Source organism: Podarcis pityusensis (genome assembly GCF_964106645.2).
Source record: "Podarcis pityusensis genome assembly, chromosome: 10".
In the NCBI taxonomy this organism is placed as follows: domain Eukaryota; kingdom Metazoa; phylum Chordata; class Lepidosauria; order Squamata; family Lacertidae; genus Podarcis; species Podarcis pityusensis.
The window spans coordinates 33,800,014-33,818,788 of NC_138035.1; the positions used below are offsets into that span (position 1 = coordinate 33,800,014).

General features: G+C 41.2%; 1 protein-coding gene and 1 long non-coding RNA gene across 20 annotated transcripts in view; one reads left to right on the plus strand and one right to left on the minus strand.

The window, feature by feature from the left end:
- LOC308457455 overlaps nucleotides 1-18,240 on the minus strand; it is a 62,033-nt gene extending 43,793 nt beyond the window's left edge. For all 5 annotated transcript variants that reach the window (XR_013976910.1, XR_013976911.1, XR_013976912.1 and 2 more), the window contains exon 1: nucleotides 18,096-18,240. This is a non-coding gene — a long non-coding RNA (uncharacterized lncRNA). The remainder of the gene's footprint in view (nucleotides 1-18,095) is intronic.
- Nucleotides 1-18,775, plus strand: part of GRIN2B (glutamate ionotropic receptor NMDA type subunit 2B) — a 292,093-nt gene that overhangs the window by 108,655 nt on the left and 164,663 nt on the right. The window lies entirely within an intron of this gene.

Genomic DNA, 18,775 nt, shown 5'->3' on the forward strand with positions numbered 1-18,775 from the left:
GTACCACTAAACACAACTTTGGATACATTGGCTAGTGAGCAACAACAGACTGAATTTCCTAACTATTTGTATCTTTGTGGACAATCATGTTCTGTGGTATCTCTTCCAATCTGATGTATAGTAAATTATAGTTCTGGCTAGCAGCTTCCAACTGCAGGGGGAAATCATCAAGAAATTAAGATTGCAACAAGCAGAATAGGTGTGAGGATCTAACACAATTTGGGAACAGTGCTAATGTATTGTAGCCATTTTCTATCTTCTCTCTGTCCCCCAAATTCGTATGACAACAGTATATTTGCCTGCGTCCATTTCTGTTTGCCCGGATGTATGTCTGCAATGCTCAGAGGGTGGGAAGAAGCTGTTGCAATGTGTCTTATGCTACCAAAATGCCAGAAGCAAGCTGGCGGCTCCCTCTGTGCAGCAGCTATAAAATATAGACACGCTCTTGAATAATACATTGGCATTTTATTAACTAGCAGTAGCATGAGCTTTAGTTAGTTATTCTCTCTTTTCTGTTCCTCTAGTTCATGCTAGCGGGAGAGATATATCTTAAATTATTGCTAATAACCAATGTTGAAGGGGCCATATGCAGCAAAGGGCAAGGCTGTGAAGATGTTGTTCAGCTGCATTTCTCAGGCAGCACCACTAATCACTGTCATCTTGGATATGTAGTTTCTGTAATTTGAAAAATACACTGAGTGCAGAAGGATGGTTTTTCTAAAATTAAAAGTAACTTCTGAAACAAATCAAACAAATCTACTCGAGATAGTTCAATGAATAGATCTCATCCTTCCGTCTGTAACTAAACATGTGCAGAATAGGATACTCTGTTGTTTTCCTAGAACATGTTGTTCCTTCAGTTCTTAACATGGCAAACATTTTCATCATTTCAGGATAGCAACTATACGTAGAATTATCTTCAGTCTTTTCTTCAAACTTCCTTGTTTTATTTTGGTTCACAATAAACCCATGCATTGCAATGCTGATTCTTATATCCAGAGCTCTATACTGTAATAATAATAATAATAATAATAATAATAATAATATTCTTTGCCAGGACAATTTAAGATCTGAGACTTCTACAAATGATTCACATTAAATTTACAGAAATTTGCTTGCTTTAGTTTCTCCCTCTCTTTTCTTGTTGCTTCTTTTACTTCTTCCCAAGACTGGGATTCTCTTTCCATTGTTGCCTGCCTAAAAATTCCTTAAAATATAATCTTTTAGCTTGTTATTTCTTCTCTAATACTCCCCCCTGGATTTATCATTATAAAATGAAAAAAATTAAAAGGTTTATCAGCTTGAAGTGCTTTATAAATTACCCATTTGTACATCCTTAGCTCCCTTTCTGTTCCCCTGCCCTCTTGTACCTTGCACATTTTTGTCCACAAGCCTCTGAGCAGGGATGTGAAGTGCTCAGTTCTGTGAAGTGCTCAGTTTATTTTAAGCTTTATGCTGCTGCTGCTGCTGCTACTACTACTACAGTATTCATATGTTGCGAAGAGCTATTTAGAATAGAGTAGCCTCAAGGACAAAATTGCTTCAAAATCTAAAACAACAACAACCTGTAATGCATTAGGTCAATCAACACCCATATCTTACCTTAAAATATTCTGAATGCCCACATACATCAACTTGTATTGGAACTCTCAAAAAGAGCAAACTGTTTTCTGATATCATGCTATATATTTTTAAAGCTGCTTTTTAATAACACAAATTTATTATAGAGATATACACTTCACATTTCAAAAATATACTCGCATCATAAAAGTTTCATTTTCTTAAAACTTTAGTTTTTGAGTAGAGCCTAATATATGTACTAGGGACACGGGTGGCACTGTGGGTTAAACCACAGAGCCTAGGACTTGCCGATCAGAAGGTCGGCGGTTCGAATCCTTGCAACGGCGTGAGCTCCCGTTGCTCAGTCCCTGCTTCTGCCAACTTAGCAGTTCGAAAGCACGTCAAAGTGCAAGTAGATAAATAGGTACCGCTCCGGCAGGAAGGTAAACGACGTTTCCATGCGCTGCTCTGGTTCGCCAGAAGCGGCTTAGTCATGCTGGCCACATGACCCGGAAGCTGTACACCGGCTCCCTCGGCCAATAAAGCGAGATGAGCGCCGCAACCCCAGAGTCGGTCACGACTGGACCTAATGGTCAGGGGTCCCTTTACCTTTATCTAATATATGTACTAACTGCCATGAATGTCTATTTTATACTCTTTTAAGGTAGTTGAATGTGCAAGTTTTCAGGGCATTGAGGGATAAAGAGTCCAGTGGCACTAGGAGCAGTTGGTGTGATGGCTAAGCTACCATCTTCACCCAGCATTGCTGCAGTTCACCTGGATAGGGAGGTCTGTGCAGGCACAAGGGCAGAGCCAATCTCCTCCTTCTGCTGGTGCTCCTGCACAGCTCCACCTGCCCTGTCCTGATAAGCTGCAGTGGATGCTGGTGTTGGGTAGGTGGTTCTGCCCCATCACACCAGGTAGTCCTGACTAAAGGAGCAAATCCAAAAGGAAATGAATCACATAGAAAAACTGAAGGTTATAATCAAGAAGAATCTAGAGAGTAGGTCAGTTCAGTAGTTGTACAATTATGGACATGCATATGCAAGGTCAGATGAGCATATGTTTGGATATAAAAAAGTATGAACAAGAAATATTTCCATTTGTCATTTCACTGAATAAATCACCTGTAAGTTAGTAGGAAAAGAACTATAAATAGTTCTTGATACCAGTAGTGGATTTTTGGCAAATTTGGATGAATGACAGAAGTTCTAGGTTCTGTGCATTCAGTGCAACTTTTGACAGATATAAGGTTTATAAGATTACTGAGTTTTACTGGATGTAAATCCATGAAATTGTTTCCAGGCAGTTAAAGAGTAGCTAACAAAAGCAGCTGAATGGAACAGGATCTGTGAACCATTTCCCCACAAGATTAGGTGCTGTATTGTTGTGGCAGAAAGGCTCACCTATTGCACAGGCAAAAAAATAAATAATCTGTGCTCAAATAGGAAAATAAATATTGGTAACCATGTTGGGCCATACATAATTCCATTTATTCATCTCTGAAAAATCAGTGATGGAGGAAACAAACCATAATCCACAGGAGCCAATTTTTAAAAAATGTTTGCATTATATACTCCAAGGAATCCAAAGATGGGTACGAACATTAAATAAATATCAAGTACAGGCAGACAGGTAACAGTTGCTGGTGCTCTATCAAGGGCATAGGTGAGCAAATGAAACTGTTTGTAGCCTAAGTGCCTGTGTGAGTCCAGGAAAGGTTTGGTCACTGAGGTAACCTGTGGCTGCATCATTGTTGTTGTTGGCACCCGTCTATCACAGGAGGCAGTAGAAGAATGCACCTACAGCCATTGCCTTAGGTGCCTTGCCAGTACACTTGTCCAGCTCAGTGTTCATGGAACGGTTGTTGGTTATGGTGGAACTCAGGTAGACATTTGGGTTCGTCTGCCACCTCAAGCAGGTGGACCAGTGCTGACACATAGAGTGCTGGAATAAGGTGTACCAGATACATATTTTTTTTGTGTGTGTCTGTCTTGCACACACACAAAATCAATGTGCACACATAGAGGGAGATGTAGTAGGAAGCAGATTGTTCTGCATGTAGGGAAGTAATAATGCAAGAAGAGGAGCAGGGAAGCGAAGCCTAGGACAGCAGCCATTTTAGGATCAGTTGTAGTGATTTACTGTGTTAAGTAAAGTTTTATTTGTTCCACACTTCAGTCTCCCCTGGCATCATTTAATAAAGCTTGCAGCAGCAAGTCTTGCAGCCGCAGCCCCAGGGAGGTTCAGAGTGAAAGTTGGTGAGGGGGATAGAGGAAGCATCATGGGGCAGAGAAAGTAAGAGTAATGTTTAGTGTCATTCATAGGCTAAAGCAAACAGAGTTTTTAAGGCAATATTTGAATAATTAATTAATGACCAGAGGGACGAATCTTGCTCTCAGAGCAATAAAATATGCATTGTGTGAGTTTTAGCGAACAGTCCTTCCTCCCCTCCTCTTTCCCTTTCCCTCGCTCCCACTTGGACCAGATGATTGATTTCAGCACCCACTCTGCTTGCTTCTAGCACTGACACAGTTGTCTGTTGTGTCACTGAAATAATTTCTGATGCTGGAGATCGGTGACATTCTGTTCACTGTTGGAGTACTATAAACAGCTCTAGCTACCTCATCTCAAAACAAATACAGTAGGAAACTGGAAAAAGGTTCAGAAAAAGAAACTGTAATAACCATGGGTATGTAAGACTTCCATACAGGGAGAGGATGCCTTAGGACAGAAAACAGGCAGGAAAGAGTTAATAAAATAAAAGCATTTCTGTGTGGTTTTGAATAACAATGACAGTAGAAGAGCTGCTTATTCTGGTTAATATAAGAACCAGAGAGAACCTACTGAAATTAATGCACATCAGATCTAAAACAAGAAAGGGGGTGTTTTGGTTCTGTGCACAGCTCACCAGTGGAACAGTGATTGAGCTGATAGCCAGTAATATAATCAGATTTAAAATGGGCTAGAGATATTTGTGAAAATCAGGAATATTAGTAGGAGCCAGCTAAAATACTCGCAGCTGACATCTGTATGGTTCTATGCAGACAGGATCCATCAGAAGCTCAAAGTAAAAAATGAAGTATCCTATTAGTGTAGTTCTGAAGGACTAACTTACTGTTGGAAAAGACACAATGCATGTAGATGGTTCCAGTTTTAAGCCCAGACCTCTCTAGTTAAAAGAATTGCAGTACAGTGGTACCTCAGGTTACATATGCTTCAGGTTAGAGACTCTGCTAACCCAGAAATAGTACCTTGGGTTAAGAACTTTGCTTCAGGATGAGAAAAGAAATCGTGCTCTGGCAGCGCAGCAGCAGGCCCCATTAGCTAAAGTGGTGCTTCAGGTTAAGAACATTTTCAGGTTAAGAACGGACCTCCGGAACAAATTAAGTACTTAACCCGAGGTACCACTTTAGCTAATAGGGCCTGCCGCTGCCGCCAGGCAATTTCTGTTCTCATCCTGAAGCAAAGTTCTTAACCTGAGGTACTATTTATGGGTTAGCGGAGCCTGTAACCTTTTGGAAAGTCCTAGGCACAGTACTTGGCTAAAGGAACCTAATATTTACTCAGTGGCCCCATTTAGACATAACCCAAAACTATAGCTTGTTTCAAAATCAAACCAGAGGCTCTTGCATCCCCTTGTGCCTTTTGTCTTCTCCCACATGATAGTGGAGGATATTAGAATCTTCTGCTTCTAATTCACAGGAAATCACCATCACTATTTCTTTCCAAATGCAAACTGTAGCTTGGTCACAAATTAGGAGCCCACATCATGTTTCAATTATAGTTTTAGGGCAAATTATAATTTGGGCAAAATGGCAATCTATGGTTTACCTTAAGTATAAGCGGAAGCTTTTAATCCTTTCCCTCTCAACTGCTCTCTATCCTCCAAGCTATATAAACACGGTTTTAAGAATGAGTCTGTATACCTTAATCAACAACAATAATAAACAATATAAACAACAAACAATAAAATATAAACAATAAACAACAATAATAAACAATATCTGGAGGTCTACAGGTTCTCCATTTGTGGTTTGAAGAGTTATCTGAATGTGACCAGTATAAGACATTTCCTTTATGTTTTCTTGCCTATTTCATTGTTTGCATTTTGTACAGACCCTTTTTAGAGGCAAGTCTCTGACTGTTGTTTTCATTGAGATAGGTGGTATTTATATTGTTGAATCCAGTTCTATAACTTACACATCCACTGTATTATTTCTACTGATTCTTTACATGGTTATTGGCAATGTTTTGCTGATCAGTGATGAATGTGAGGGAACTATTTCTGATAACTTCATTAAATGTTGCTGGTTCTCAATATCTGGCCACTCTATGGTCTCCTTGAATTCACTTGCTGAGAATTGTGTTAGTAAGAGAAACTGGGTGTTTGCTTCTTCTAACACTTCATTCAGTCCTCTTTGATTTCAGCGTACTGCCCAGGGACTGACAAGCCAGAATAGCTTGCCCTTTGAGTGATAGAAAATGTGTGTAACATGGATTCCTGGACATAAACATTTCCCATGATAAAATGGACTAGAAAATCTGCAAGAAAGAAACCAGTTGGTACTATAATCTTTCACTGCATAATCCCATTTCCCCCCTCTTCTAGAAGTTCAACCATTTAACACCACAAATAGCCAGTTCTTTATGCTGTGGGGTGATTCAGAGTTGCCATGGCAATGAGGGCTGTCGTTCCAAATTAGGACATGTTCCTGCTGCTTTTTTCTACATGAGCTTTCCTCTTGTCTTATCTCTCTCCTTTACTATTTTCTTTTTTTAAAAAATGATGCTATAGCTGAGAATGTTACCAATTTTTCCTCTCACCCCTTGAAAAGGACAATATTTTATATGAGTCTGCATTAATTCCCATGAATCTTGTGCCAAAACAGGCAGCTGTGCCAAATTTCACACTATGTAATTTAAATTTACTTGTCCTGTATTGAACTTGTGGAAGTGATGAACCAGCCCCCTTGTGATCAGAGCACTGCAAGAACCAGGGGCTTATTTAGAAAAAAATGGAGAATTCAGAACTGCATCCTGGACCGTTTATTTTCTGTGAGACCAAAGGTATTCTTTTTCACATGTTGTTGTTTAGTCATGTCCGACTCTTCATGACCCCATGGACCAGAGCACGCCAGGCACTCCTGTCTTCCACTGCCTCCCGCAGTTTGGTCAAACTCAGGCTGGTAGCTTCGAGAACACTGTCCAACCATCTCGTCCTCTGTCGTCCCCTTCTCCTTGTGCCCTCCATCTTTCCCAACATCAGGGTCTTTTCCAGGGAGTCTTCTCTTCTCATGAGGTGGCCAAAGTATTGGAGCCTCAGCTTCACGATCTGTCCTTCCAGTGAGCACCCAGGGCTGATTTCCTTAAGAATGGATAGGTTTGATCTTCTTGCAGTCCATGGGACTCTCAAGAGTCTCTTCCAGCACCATAATTCAAAAGCAGTATCTGGTAAATAGATCAGTGGACTAGGGGTAGCAGGCGACTCCCAAAAATTGGAATGCTAAATGTTCCATCCACCCTTCCCATCCCTCTGGTCCACACAACTAAAGTTTGTTCTGCTTGCTCTAGAGCAGCTCTGCCCATGGAAGACAGATATTGTTTTCTGCACAATAGCTGAGTGAAAAACAGAGGGGTACTCCTGTCCTCCTGCCCTGTGTAAACAGCCTCAGGCCTTGGGCTGGTCACTATTGGAAACAGATTGCCTGACAATGAGATGAATTGAGAGAAATGGCATGCCAAGACCACAAATTGAGTACACAGAACTTCACTGAACCACTCCTCTGTTTCTGCATTTGCTGATGTACCCCATACATGGTACTGAAGGCTAACTAGTGAGGTTGAGAGAGGCCACAGAATAACAAAATAAAGAGGTAGGATCTGAGTACAAATAACCAAACTCCAATAATTTCCCCATTGGTTAATTTTACTTGAAATTATTTTCCAACCTAGATTCCCACAAATCAATTCTCTTTCAATTAATTTACCACTAAAATATTCTTTCCCCATCCCAGCCAAAGTAGGACCCCCTTTCCTCACACTCAAGCCTGCCAGAGTGCTCGTTCCCAATCCTCTATTCTCTAATCTCCATTTTTCAAAGGGTAGGACTTAGAAAACAATGACAAGTGAGTTGGTAGAGAAAACCTCTTTATAATAGTTACTTTTTAATATTTGCCATAAAACAAACTTGCATATCCCTTCTCAGCCTAGGCTGATGATGGTTAAAAAAAAAAAAGAAAGAAAGAAAGAAAGAAAGAAAGAAAAAAAAAGAAAGGGAAAAGGAAAAGGAAAAAAGCAAGCTTTATGGCAAAATTTTAAAATTAAGGACTTGCAACCCCTGGCCTCCAGTGAGACTGTACTGTTGATGGGTGGGAAGGTTTGCCTTAACTTTTCCCTCCCCAGCTGCAGTCGCACCGACATTGCTCCTCCTCTATTATTGTTAGCCTTAGGGACAAAAACCAATTGTAGCATGCATGGGGTTATTTTTGCCCAGGATTGCAGCTGAGAAGAGAAAAGTCACTCCTCTCTGTGCACTGCAGACTTGATGGAAGCCAGACCTACTCCATGCCTAGTATTAAATAAGAAAACCCTTAAGATGTGGTTGCTAATAACATGTTTAGCATCACATGCCATTTGGTTCTTAAGGATGTAGATGTTGAGCTGCCAGATGGGTACTACTATTTTGTCTATGAGTTGTTTCTGGCATGGTCTAGCATCTGGTTGTCCTAGTCAAAACCCCCAGCTTGCACTCATGGCTGGTTCTCATGGACAATGCCTGTTCGGTTCTTGGCTTAAGCCCAGTGTCTGCTCTTCATCCTTCAAGTGGATTCATAAGCCTCAAATCAGATTTGAACTGGTTCTGATGCAGCACATTCATGTAAAAATAAGCATATGGATGTATTATGTACAGAACTTGAGTATTCAGGTTGCAAAATTGTGGCAGGTGCAGTGGAATCGTTATATACTTAGGAGTTGATTTTTGTGTGAATGCCAAAACCTAAAGTGATGTTGGCCTTTCTTTTGTGAGCAGTTATGGCTGACATAATCTTTGTTCTGACATCATCAGTGCCTTTTGCTAATGTTTCCTTCCTGATGGCATGTCAGGGCTGCTCATGCAGCTGCAGTGGAATAATATCTTACACACTCCCACCTTCAGGGAGGGAAAAGCACATTGCTTAGAGCAGGGTTCACTCAGCAAGACGTGGAAGAGAGCAGCTGCGTCACTGAAGAAACTTTAGCATTGGCCCTGAAGAATGTCAGGAAAACAAATGCGGCACAAATCCTTTCCTGACCCCCCCCCCCTTGCAGTGAAGCAAGTGATGAACAGGAAAGAAAGGGACTGAATGGGATGATAAAGACAAAATCCAAGACCTCTGGCTGCAGGAGAAGTGGAAGTTCTTCTTACGGGGTTTATCCAACCCAAGTGCTCCTACTGCTGCTTGCAGTGATGAGCTAATCTCCATAGATTTGGTGAGCCAATTCCAAAAGTTTATATGCTTAGTCAGACCTTTCTGATTTGAAGACAGGTTGGAAAACAGCCAGGAACAGACTTTTCTTACAAGATTTCCAGTGCTTCATCATTAAAGCTGTGCTTGAAGTACACTGAAAATAGCTTTTCCTTGCAATACGTTGCTACCTTGACTTTCTGTCCCAGCTGGCATGCAGGGACAACCACAATAATGAAGTGGCCTGGGATTCAGGAGTGACTTTCTGGTTGTTTCTCATTTTAGTTTAATCTCTTCCTGTCATTCCAGAGATGTTTTCATTCTGTCCTTGCTGTTTTGTGTTGTGGTCCTGTGCGTTCTCTGGAATTTGCAAGCTGGTAAACTACAGGGCTGAACATGAATGGAAGAAGTAGTAGTAGCAAGTGGGAAATGTGAGCTTAAAAACACCTGTAAGTGAGAGACGGGAGTATAAGAGTTGGAGAGGAAAAGAAGCAAATAGAAAAACTGGTACAGCAGGGAAATTTGTGGATAGCACTGTTTCCAAGAAATTGCAGGGGATTATTTAGCATTTAAGTGCCAATCCTAAAATGGTTTGGGGACTTGAAAACAACAACAACCTTGGCAACACAGACTAAGGGCTTATTGATAGAATCTGAAGAACAACAATATTTACATAGCACCTTCCTTAAGTGTTTGAAGTGCTTTATCTGCATTATCTTAGTAATCAATACAGCGGTGTAATATATGCCAGCACTATCATCATCCTCATATTATAGATGGAAGATTGGGCTGGAGAGATAGTAGTTTGCTACTGTCACTGAGTGAATTTATGCCTGAGCTGAGATTTGAACAAGAGACCTCCTGAGGCACTTCCAGACCTGTCAGTAGTTTTGGGTGGGATTCAATCCCATACCAGCTAATTTAGGTTGTGTAGTTAAAGTTGGTTTGACACTCTTGTGCAACATATCCATTTATTCCCCCCCCCCCATTATTGTTTTTGTGATAAGGAAAGTGATGGGGAAATGCCCTGGAAAGTGTGGGGGCAAACAAATCAGAATGAATGTTCAATAAATAGGTCATATGGGAGAGACCCTGGTTCACAACTATGCTTTTTTACTTTCCTGTTATGCAATCTCTTTTATCGCAGTCACAGTGCCTGCACGTGGCAATGTTACATGTGAATTAGGCAGGCACATTCCCCACCCCATCCCTGAGCAAACTGTGAACAGAACCTGACAGAAACTGATGAGCATGTTCATTAATCCATCTGAGGAATGTTGTAGTCCCCGTGTAACATTTCCAAATGGAGGCGCTCATCCAATTGCTTTTAAAAGTCATTCTGTGAGCACAGAACATTATGTTGGAAGTGGCTCAAAGTTAATCCCAAGCCATCTTTTTCATCAGGCTGATGATGATGTAACAGTTTCCTTCATGGGAATGTTTTATTAGGGTTTTTTTTGTGGAGGAGCACTTAAATTAGAACTGAAAATATACATGGATTTTTTTAAAAAAAAGATAAAATCTTGTCTTCTTGCCTTTCAGTCTTTTGAATTATAAGTCTCTAGGCAGGCATTTCTCTTTTTATTCTGTTTGTACAATGCATCATCATTATTCCATTGTCTCCTACTCACGTATCTCTCCTAAATAATTTGCTGGGATTTGGAAATCTCATTTAACATTTTCCATGTACATGCAGAGTCCACAGGAGGAAGCTAAAAGCACTCTGGTACTGTTGACTTGAGTGTGCCCACAGAACATGAGTGTCTGTCTCCTACGATGGTAAAGCTGGCCTACAGACCCTACTGCTGTCTATTCTGATGGTGGCAGCTGTCAGTGAGCTATTCCCCATGCCAGTGACATGAATGCGTTTGATCAATGTTCACCTGGATTTCCTGAATCTGCAGGATTTGGGAGCCACTTGTGACCTTGGAAACAGCTGATGGATATGAGATTTAAACCCCGAACTTTCAGGAATGTACTCAAGTGTTATTGTTGTTAGCCGCCCTGAGCCCGGCTTCGGCTGGGGAGGGCGGGATATAAATAAAATTTATTATTATTATTATTGATTACATTCCCGACATCAGAGCAAAGTATGGATTGTTTTTTTCATACATGCCCATTTCCTTATCCCTCTATAATGTAATATATTTTCTCTTATATAGTACGATCCATTCCCTTCCACCAATTTAATACAAACAAATGATGAAAGCCTTCTGGAAAACATACTTAAGATTAGGAATAGCATCAGCCCGAGTCTTGCTAAGATGCCTGCAACTACTGCACTTTGTTTGGAAGTAAGAACTGAGGGCTGGATAAGCAAAAGCATTAAAAGCAATGTGCTTTTCTCCAGGAATGGACAAAATTCAAATAAACATTTCAAGAAGACTGGAAAAGTAAATAAAATGATTCGAAGGGCAGATCCATTCAAACAGGCCAGTGTTCTTGTAATCCTTGCTGAATATTAAAATCCTGACTACATTGCTTTCCTGGACATTTCCATCAGCATTAGTAGATGGCCCTTTATAATGACCGTGCATCAGTTGATAGATGCTATAGGATCTTCGCAAGGTATTAGTGTAATTTTGAGTCATGGCCAGAGAATCTTAGCAGTCTGGAGGAAAGATAGTCAATATTTGAAGGACGTACAATTCTAGTTAAAAGGGCGTAGAAAGCTGCTTTATACTGAATCTAGCTCATTACTGTCTATGCTAGCAGTGGCTCCCTAGGATTTCAGACTAGAGTCTCCCCAAGCCCTATCTGGAGATGCAGGGAACTAAACGTGTGACTTTTGGCACCCAAACTAAGTGCTCTATCGCTGAACAATGGCCTTCTCACTTCCCCCCACATTTTAAACAAATCACAGGTAGATCAACTACAGTGTCTTATACAGCATTAAAGTTTCAATTTCTATTTGCTAGTCATTTTATATAAAGAAAAATGAAGGTTGTGTTTAGGGGATTTCAAGGTCCAAACTAGATGTAATGGGGCTACGTCTGTTCACAAATCTGCCCTCATACTGTATGAAGTGGAGATGGGATGGGGACTGAATTTTTACACCATATGTGTGGGTGAATGCATGGAATTTTGGGAGGGAAATTAGACTCCATTTGCTACTATACATATAAATGGGCACACACGTGAATAAACAGTTCTGGATGCCCCAGTCATGTCATTAGTTTCCAGCACCGTAAAATGCAAACTGTTGCTTGATTCTGATTAGATGCTGACTTCCTGCAGCTTCTGGAGTTTAACAGAGAGATGTCAATTTCAGGATCAAAACTCCACATGGGTGGGGGAAAAGATGAGTTTTTTAAAGGCAAAGAAAAGTGAAGTCGACATATTTCAAGGAGAAAAATGTAAAGAAGCAAATGAGAAATCAGTTAAGCTATTTGCATAAGCTTATTCTATTAGAAATTAAGGACAGAAGTTGGTTGAATGTGTTCATTGGTATGTATGAGTGGATTTAACTTGCATACCTACATAGGGAGTTGCCAGTCATTGTATTTCTAGTGCATATGCAGTGGTTATGTGTTATTAGCTTCAGCTCATGTTGATGCCTGGCATGAAAATATCAAAGTTCCAGGGCTCGACTGCACAACCAATTTCAAAGTGGTGGGATGCAAACTCCTGTGAGAACAGTTTGGTCTGGTTCCCAGGAACTCTTCCAGTGCTTGTGGTTTAGTACTAAAGCACTGACCCAAATATGAAAACCTGCTGTCTGATTACACCCTGACAGTGCATTGATTAATATTAAGTGTTTTCTGTTGCCCCAAGTTCTACTAAAGATGTGTTTTTTCCTTTACTGCTTTCTGGCCAGACAGTCACTTATTCTGGGGACCATAAAACTAACATTTTGGAGATTATGAAATTTACACTTAACTAATATTTATGAAATTATGTATGCATCAGTACTCCCATACTAGGCTTGTTAATTAAAATGCATGAAATGGCTCCTACAACTACAATACCGACACAAATATATTTATAGAAAGTCGGAAAATCAGTAATTAAGTTCCCATTAATCCCTTGCAATATTTGGTTATGAGTTTTGTGGGGGTGGGCTGTATGCCTGAGACCTGTTCTGATTCCTGGATCAAGCACGGATTCAATTCTTGGAATAGCCAGGCTAGCTTCCTAGTGAGGTAATGGCCCTCTAAATATGGGCCTATAAGGTAACAAAGGAAGTGGCTTTGTGCCATATGGATAATAGGTGAGTCCCTTCAGTCAACTTGCTGGTAGTTAGAAAGACAAAGGGCAGAGTTGAGAGTTGGATGTGTAAGCTACAAACGAGAAATAGAAGGCTGAAATCTGTGAGACAGAGCCATGCCTGATTTCTGCTGGAATCCTAGTCTGTGGCTATGGGAGAAGCAAGACCCTCTTGGGATGCTAATGCTGTGAGCCTCTCCATCTTAGGCTCAGGTTTTTTATATGTGTAAAATAAACCATATATCCTAAAGACACCACAGTCTCTGCTGTCCCTCATTCGGAGGAAACTGAATCCTGGATAAGAACCAGGAACCCCTAGAATTTTGCAGTGCTCAGAGATTGGGGTGGAATGCAACACTGGTGTCAAAAGTGGGATTTATGTTTTCTAGAGGAGGACCTGTGAGCAAGGTGTGCCTGAGGCAAGTTGGAAAGAGGAAGAGCAAAACATTTTGAGCGGCTTGTGTCAGGGACTGGCAGGACTCTGAGGAGTGTGGGGCAGAGGCAGGGACTGGGAGAGTGACCCAGGAGAGGGGATCAGTGATTTATAGGATTTGACGCCACCCACAAAGGAAGGAGCCAGGAGAGGAAGGAGAGTCAGAGTAGTCCAAGGTGGAGGAAGGAGCCATGAGATAACAGACAAAACAGTAGATTAAGAGGACTTAGTTCTACATTCTGATAGTTAACTTCAGTTTTGGAAGACATCATTCCAAGAAAAAAAAGGGGCATTTCAAAAGATCCCTTGCATAAGATTATTCGGTCTGTTCCTTAATACATTGTTAGGTAAAATAAAAGGATTCCTAAATGGAGAGACATTTATTCCTTTATTGTGTTTTGAAGACACCATTCTGTATCAATAGCCAGGAAGGAGCTAGTCCAGCCCTTTTTTGCCAGAGTATACCATACCCTTTAATCATTTGGAGGGGGTGGGCATGTGATGTGGAAGTGGGTGTCGGGGAAGAAATATCTTTTAGTTGCAAAGGGGCCTGAAGGCACAGATTCACAGTGAGACGTTTCCATGGCAGTGCTATAGAAACCAGGTTTTGCTGCTTGCTACTTCTCAGAATGGAATTTCAATGCTTTGCGTAGCTTTGGTACTGTTATGAGTTTGTGGGTGCCAGACCTCTATATTCCTGGGTCCAGTAAGTGTTAGAATTTAATCAAGGCTTGGGGTATTTAAACTGGATACTAGACACTTCTAATCCCTGGATTCAGCAAGTTTTAACAGCTAATTAAGCCAGGCTAGCCTCTCCATTATGAGAATAAAGGGCTTGTGCTAGACATCAAATTGGTGGGCCCTCCTCCCTCAACAGATAATGCAAGAGTTTAGAGTAGAGATGTGACCTAGAAGGAAAGCAGCAGGCTAGAGATAGAGTGAGGGAGGGCAACATTAGAGAGCAGGATATTTGATACCCGTTTGAATCCAAGGCTGTGACTATGGGAGAAAAAAAGACCCTTTTGGGGTGTTAGTGCTGTGAACCCCTCTATTGAAGACTCAGGTTGTATATAGGTGTGTAAATAAGCCATATGCTATAAAGACACTGCAGTCTTCACTGTGCCTCATTCCTGAAAGGAAACATGAACCCTGGGTGAGCGCCTGGAACCCCAGGAATCACCACTCAGAGATTGGGGTGGCATGCAACCGTACAAAAAAGAAGCAACTCTTTAGAATACAGACTTTTACATGTTGTCTCACGCTACCCTTCACTGTATTCATCACCTAAGTCACTACTCTACTTGTGCTAATACAACCTGTGACAAAACACTTTGTTTTTTTTTTTTAAAGCCTATCTTTTTTCTTATATGTGGCTTCTTTAAATAAATGTCATAGAATCATAGAATTGTAGAGTTGGAGGGAACCCCAAAAGTCATTTAGTCCACCTCCCTGCAGTGCAGGCATTTCAGCTAAAGCATCCACAACAGATGGCCATCCAACCTCTGCTTAAAAACCTCCAATGAAGAAGAGTCCACAACCTGCTGAGAGAGACCGCTCCACTGTTGAACAGCTCTTACTGTCAGAAAGTTCTTCCTGGTGTTTAGTCGGAATCGCCTTTCTTATAACTTGAACCCATTGGTTTGAGTCCTACCCTCCAGAGCAGGAGACGGTCTTCCCTGTGACCATCAAGGTTTTCAGTTTGGTTGACAGATGGATCTATTCTTTGTTCTAGTTTGAATATACCATATTTTTCAGTAAGCCTAACTTCAACCTGAGTTATTTCTGTTGCAAAAACTGTGCATAGGATGGTCACTTAATAGGGTCTATTGGTATTGCTGCATTGTCAATCAGGCACTGACATCAGGAGTGTTAGGCTGATCTTAGGAACTCTGAGTAGAGTTGCAGCTCATAGCACCAAATATTATTCTTTTGGTCACCAGTAAGACTAGAGAGGGATTAGGAGAGAAATGGTAGCTAGGAGCATCACTCTTCTGGAATTCAATTTATGTAATTGCCATGACATTATCATTTTGCAGACTTGGCAGCCATATATTCCTCCTTTCTGAAATGTTGTTTAAATTAGAGTCAGACCCACACCTACCAGAAACAGTCAGAATATTCACTCAACTTTTATATCAATCATTTTCAGCTACATGTACAAAACAAATGCATTTTTTTGTGAACATTGTTGATAGAGTAAAGCAGGAGAGAATACAGTAATTTGAACACTTATGGAAAGCAGTGATCATGTACTAAAACTGGCAGTAAAATAGACTTCCGGGGTGGCGCCATCGGTAATGGCAGATTCCCTCTGACTTGGAGGGAGCCGGCTCTGCGGAAATCGGGTCTGCACTGCTACGGCGAAGCGGGGACCCTTCAAAAATCACAGGCGGGTGAAGCCTGTGACCGTGGGACTCGGCGGGCACCTTTTGCGCCCCCCCAATTGGCAAAGGAGCCCGACTATGGGCTCCGGAGCGGAGCGGGGAAGTGGCGCGGTGCTGTGAGTCAACTGCTTCTTCCGTGGAGCGAAGCCGCGTAGCCGTTACCAGAGAGCGCTGCCTTTTTCCTGGGACAATTTGGCTGCAAAACAACGATCCGTGAGTAGGCTAATTCCGGAATTAAAGGAACTTTACAAATAATTCGGCACCGAAGCGGAGAGGCATAAACAGGAAGTCTGCCTTCCGTTCTTGTAAATGGAGTAAAGCAATGAACTTGTAAGCGGAAACCTTAAAAGACGTTGGAAAAGGATTATAATTCGAACATCAAACAAGCGATTTCCCCCCCTTGATTGCAGGGGAGGAGGGGGGAAAGGTTTGAACTGTATTTCCCTGTAAAAAAGAGAGGAAAAGAAGCTAAAATCCACCACTCAAAACCCTGGAACGGGTTGCAAGATACAAGGACTTATTGGAAAACAAAACCCCAAGGTGGCTGTCACCGATGGAAGCGAAAGCTCAGAAAAAGCTCAATATGGAGGTCAAATGGCCAAAATATTGGGAAATTTTGGAACAAGATGGAGATAGACTGAAATTGCAGAGTTTTGAGAAATTAAAAAACAAAGTGCGAGACTGGCTTCATTATTATCAGATAATGGAGGCATATAATTTGGACAAGAAAATTGGCTTCCAGGTGGAAAAATCAAAATTGGAAACAGAACTGTTAGAACCCAAAACCAAGATTTTGTCAAAGATGTATAACTTGCTGTTGAAATGGAATACTCAGGATGAAACGGTGAAATCTGCTATGATTAAATGGGCACAAGATGTTGGACATAACCTAATGATGGCTGACTGGGAACAGTTATGGACCACAGGTATGAAGTTTACGGCATGTAATGCCTTAAGAGAGAATATTATGAAAATGATATACAGGTGGTACATGACACCAGTCAAGCTTGCAAAAATCTATCATTTGCCCGATAATAAATGTTGGAAATGTAAAGAAACCGAAGGTACATTCTTTCACCTTTGGTGGACGTGCCCAAGGATTAAGGCTTTGTGGAAATTCCCAGTAATCTGATTACTCAATAGGACAAAAATAGTATGGTTTTCTGAATATTTCAACATAATATGTCAAACAAAAGGGAAACTGAGACCATAATGCAAAATAGTTTTTTTAGTGAAAAATGTACTGTAAATCAGATCATCAAAATTAGCATTCCCACTTCGAGACTGCTTTTTAAAAATTGTTGAATAGGAGAATTTTAATTGAAGGCATGGACTTAATTTCTTAACTTGTTTTGACATGTTTAAGAACATCAACTGATTTGCTTTTTAGCCTTAGAATCTGCTATTAAAATGAAGGATGTCAGACATATAAATAAAAACCTTCTTAAATTTATGCAATTGCCTTAAAAGTATTATATGTTACATTTAAGGCAGAATTGTTAGAAATCTCAGCTGTTTGGTATTATTAACTATTAGCCTCATACCTGGTGCTGCTCAGGAATTCTAAGAAACTAATAATAATAATAATAATAATAATAATAATAATAATGCCAGTGCTCATTTGAAAGTTTAAGTCTGGCATCTTGATTCAAAATGTCATCTAACTGTATCCAAGCATAGATTAAGACCTTTGCTTTGATCTCAAAAACCATGCAGAATTTGGTTATCTTAAGAGGTGTCCAAGGGCACAGCAAACAGATAAACAACTTTTGAAAAAGTGTACCAGATACTAGCCCTTTGGTTAAGTGGATGAGGAGGAACCCAAAAGAATTCAAAAGGTGAAGGTGATGCTGGAAGGGAATGACTATGGTGTGGAAAAGATAAGCCTGCTCATCATCAATGGGTTTACAGTTATCCTATTTGTGCCTAGGGGTTCTTCCGGACCCAGCCTGTTACTTGAAAGGAAAGGCCAGCCTTTGTGTGGAGGCCTTCTCCCTCCCTACAGCAGGTTTTAAAGGCCATTCACAGGCTAGAACTCCCATATCTGTCCCTATATAAGCTCACCTGCCAGGTACTGTTTACCATCTGCTGGGGACTAAGTTCACCCACAAGAGCTGGCCAGATTGGGGTCAGAAGGAATCCCTGTGGACATTGCTAGCAAGCCGCACCTAACTTGGTGGCCCAACAAGCTGGTTGCCCTGGTAATGGTGCCAGTATCTTGGAAGGACAGGAACGCAGGTGGGAGGAGATATTCTGTTGCTATAGGAACAGAGATGCTGCATCCTTTGCTGCAAGCCCTGGCTGTCTCAAAGATGGGTAGCAGATACTTGCCAAGTCTTCTGGCAAGCATTTAATGGTGGAGGCAGGCTGAAAATTGAGGAGTACAAAGAGAAGTCTAGCTGCTGGGAGACGGTAGAGTGATCAGGAGAGAGAAAGCAGGCTTGGGAGAGAGGATAATTAAAGGAGACTAAACCACCACCTCCTCTAAATCTGATTCCATACAAGGGGAGGTGATAGAAGGGAGGTGCCATGCCCAACTTGCTACACTATCGCATCAATGCAGCAGGTTAGTACAGGAAACTGCTAGAATCATGGCCTTCACAGTAGTGGCTCCAGACTCCGGAATGTCCTTCTGGAAAATCATTCCTGAAGAGGCTAGGAAATCCACCCGCTTGTTAGAGTTTCAGAAAGGCTGTAAGACCTTTCTTCTATGGCTGATCTATAGCTGCACTGGTGATGTTCTG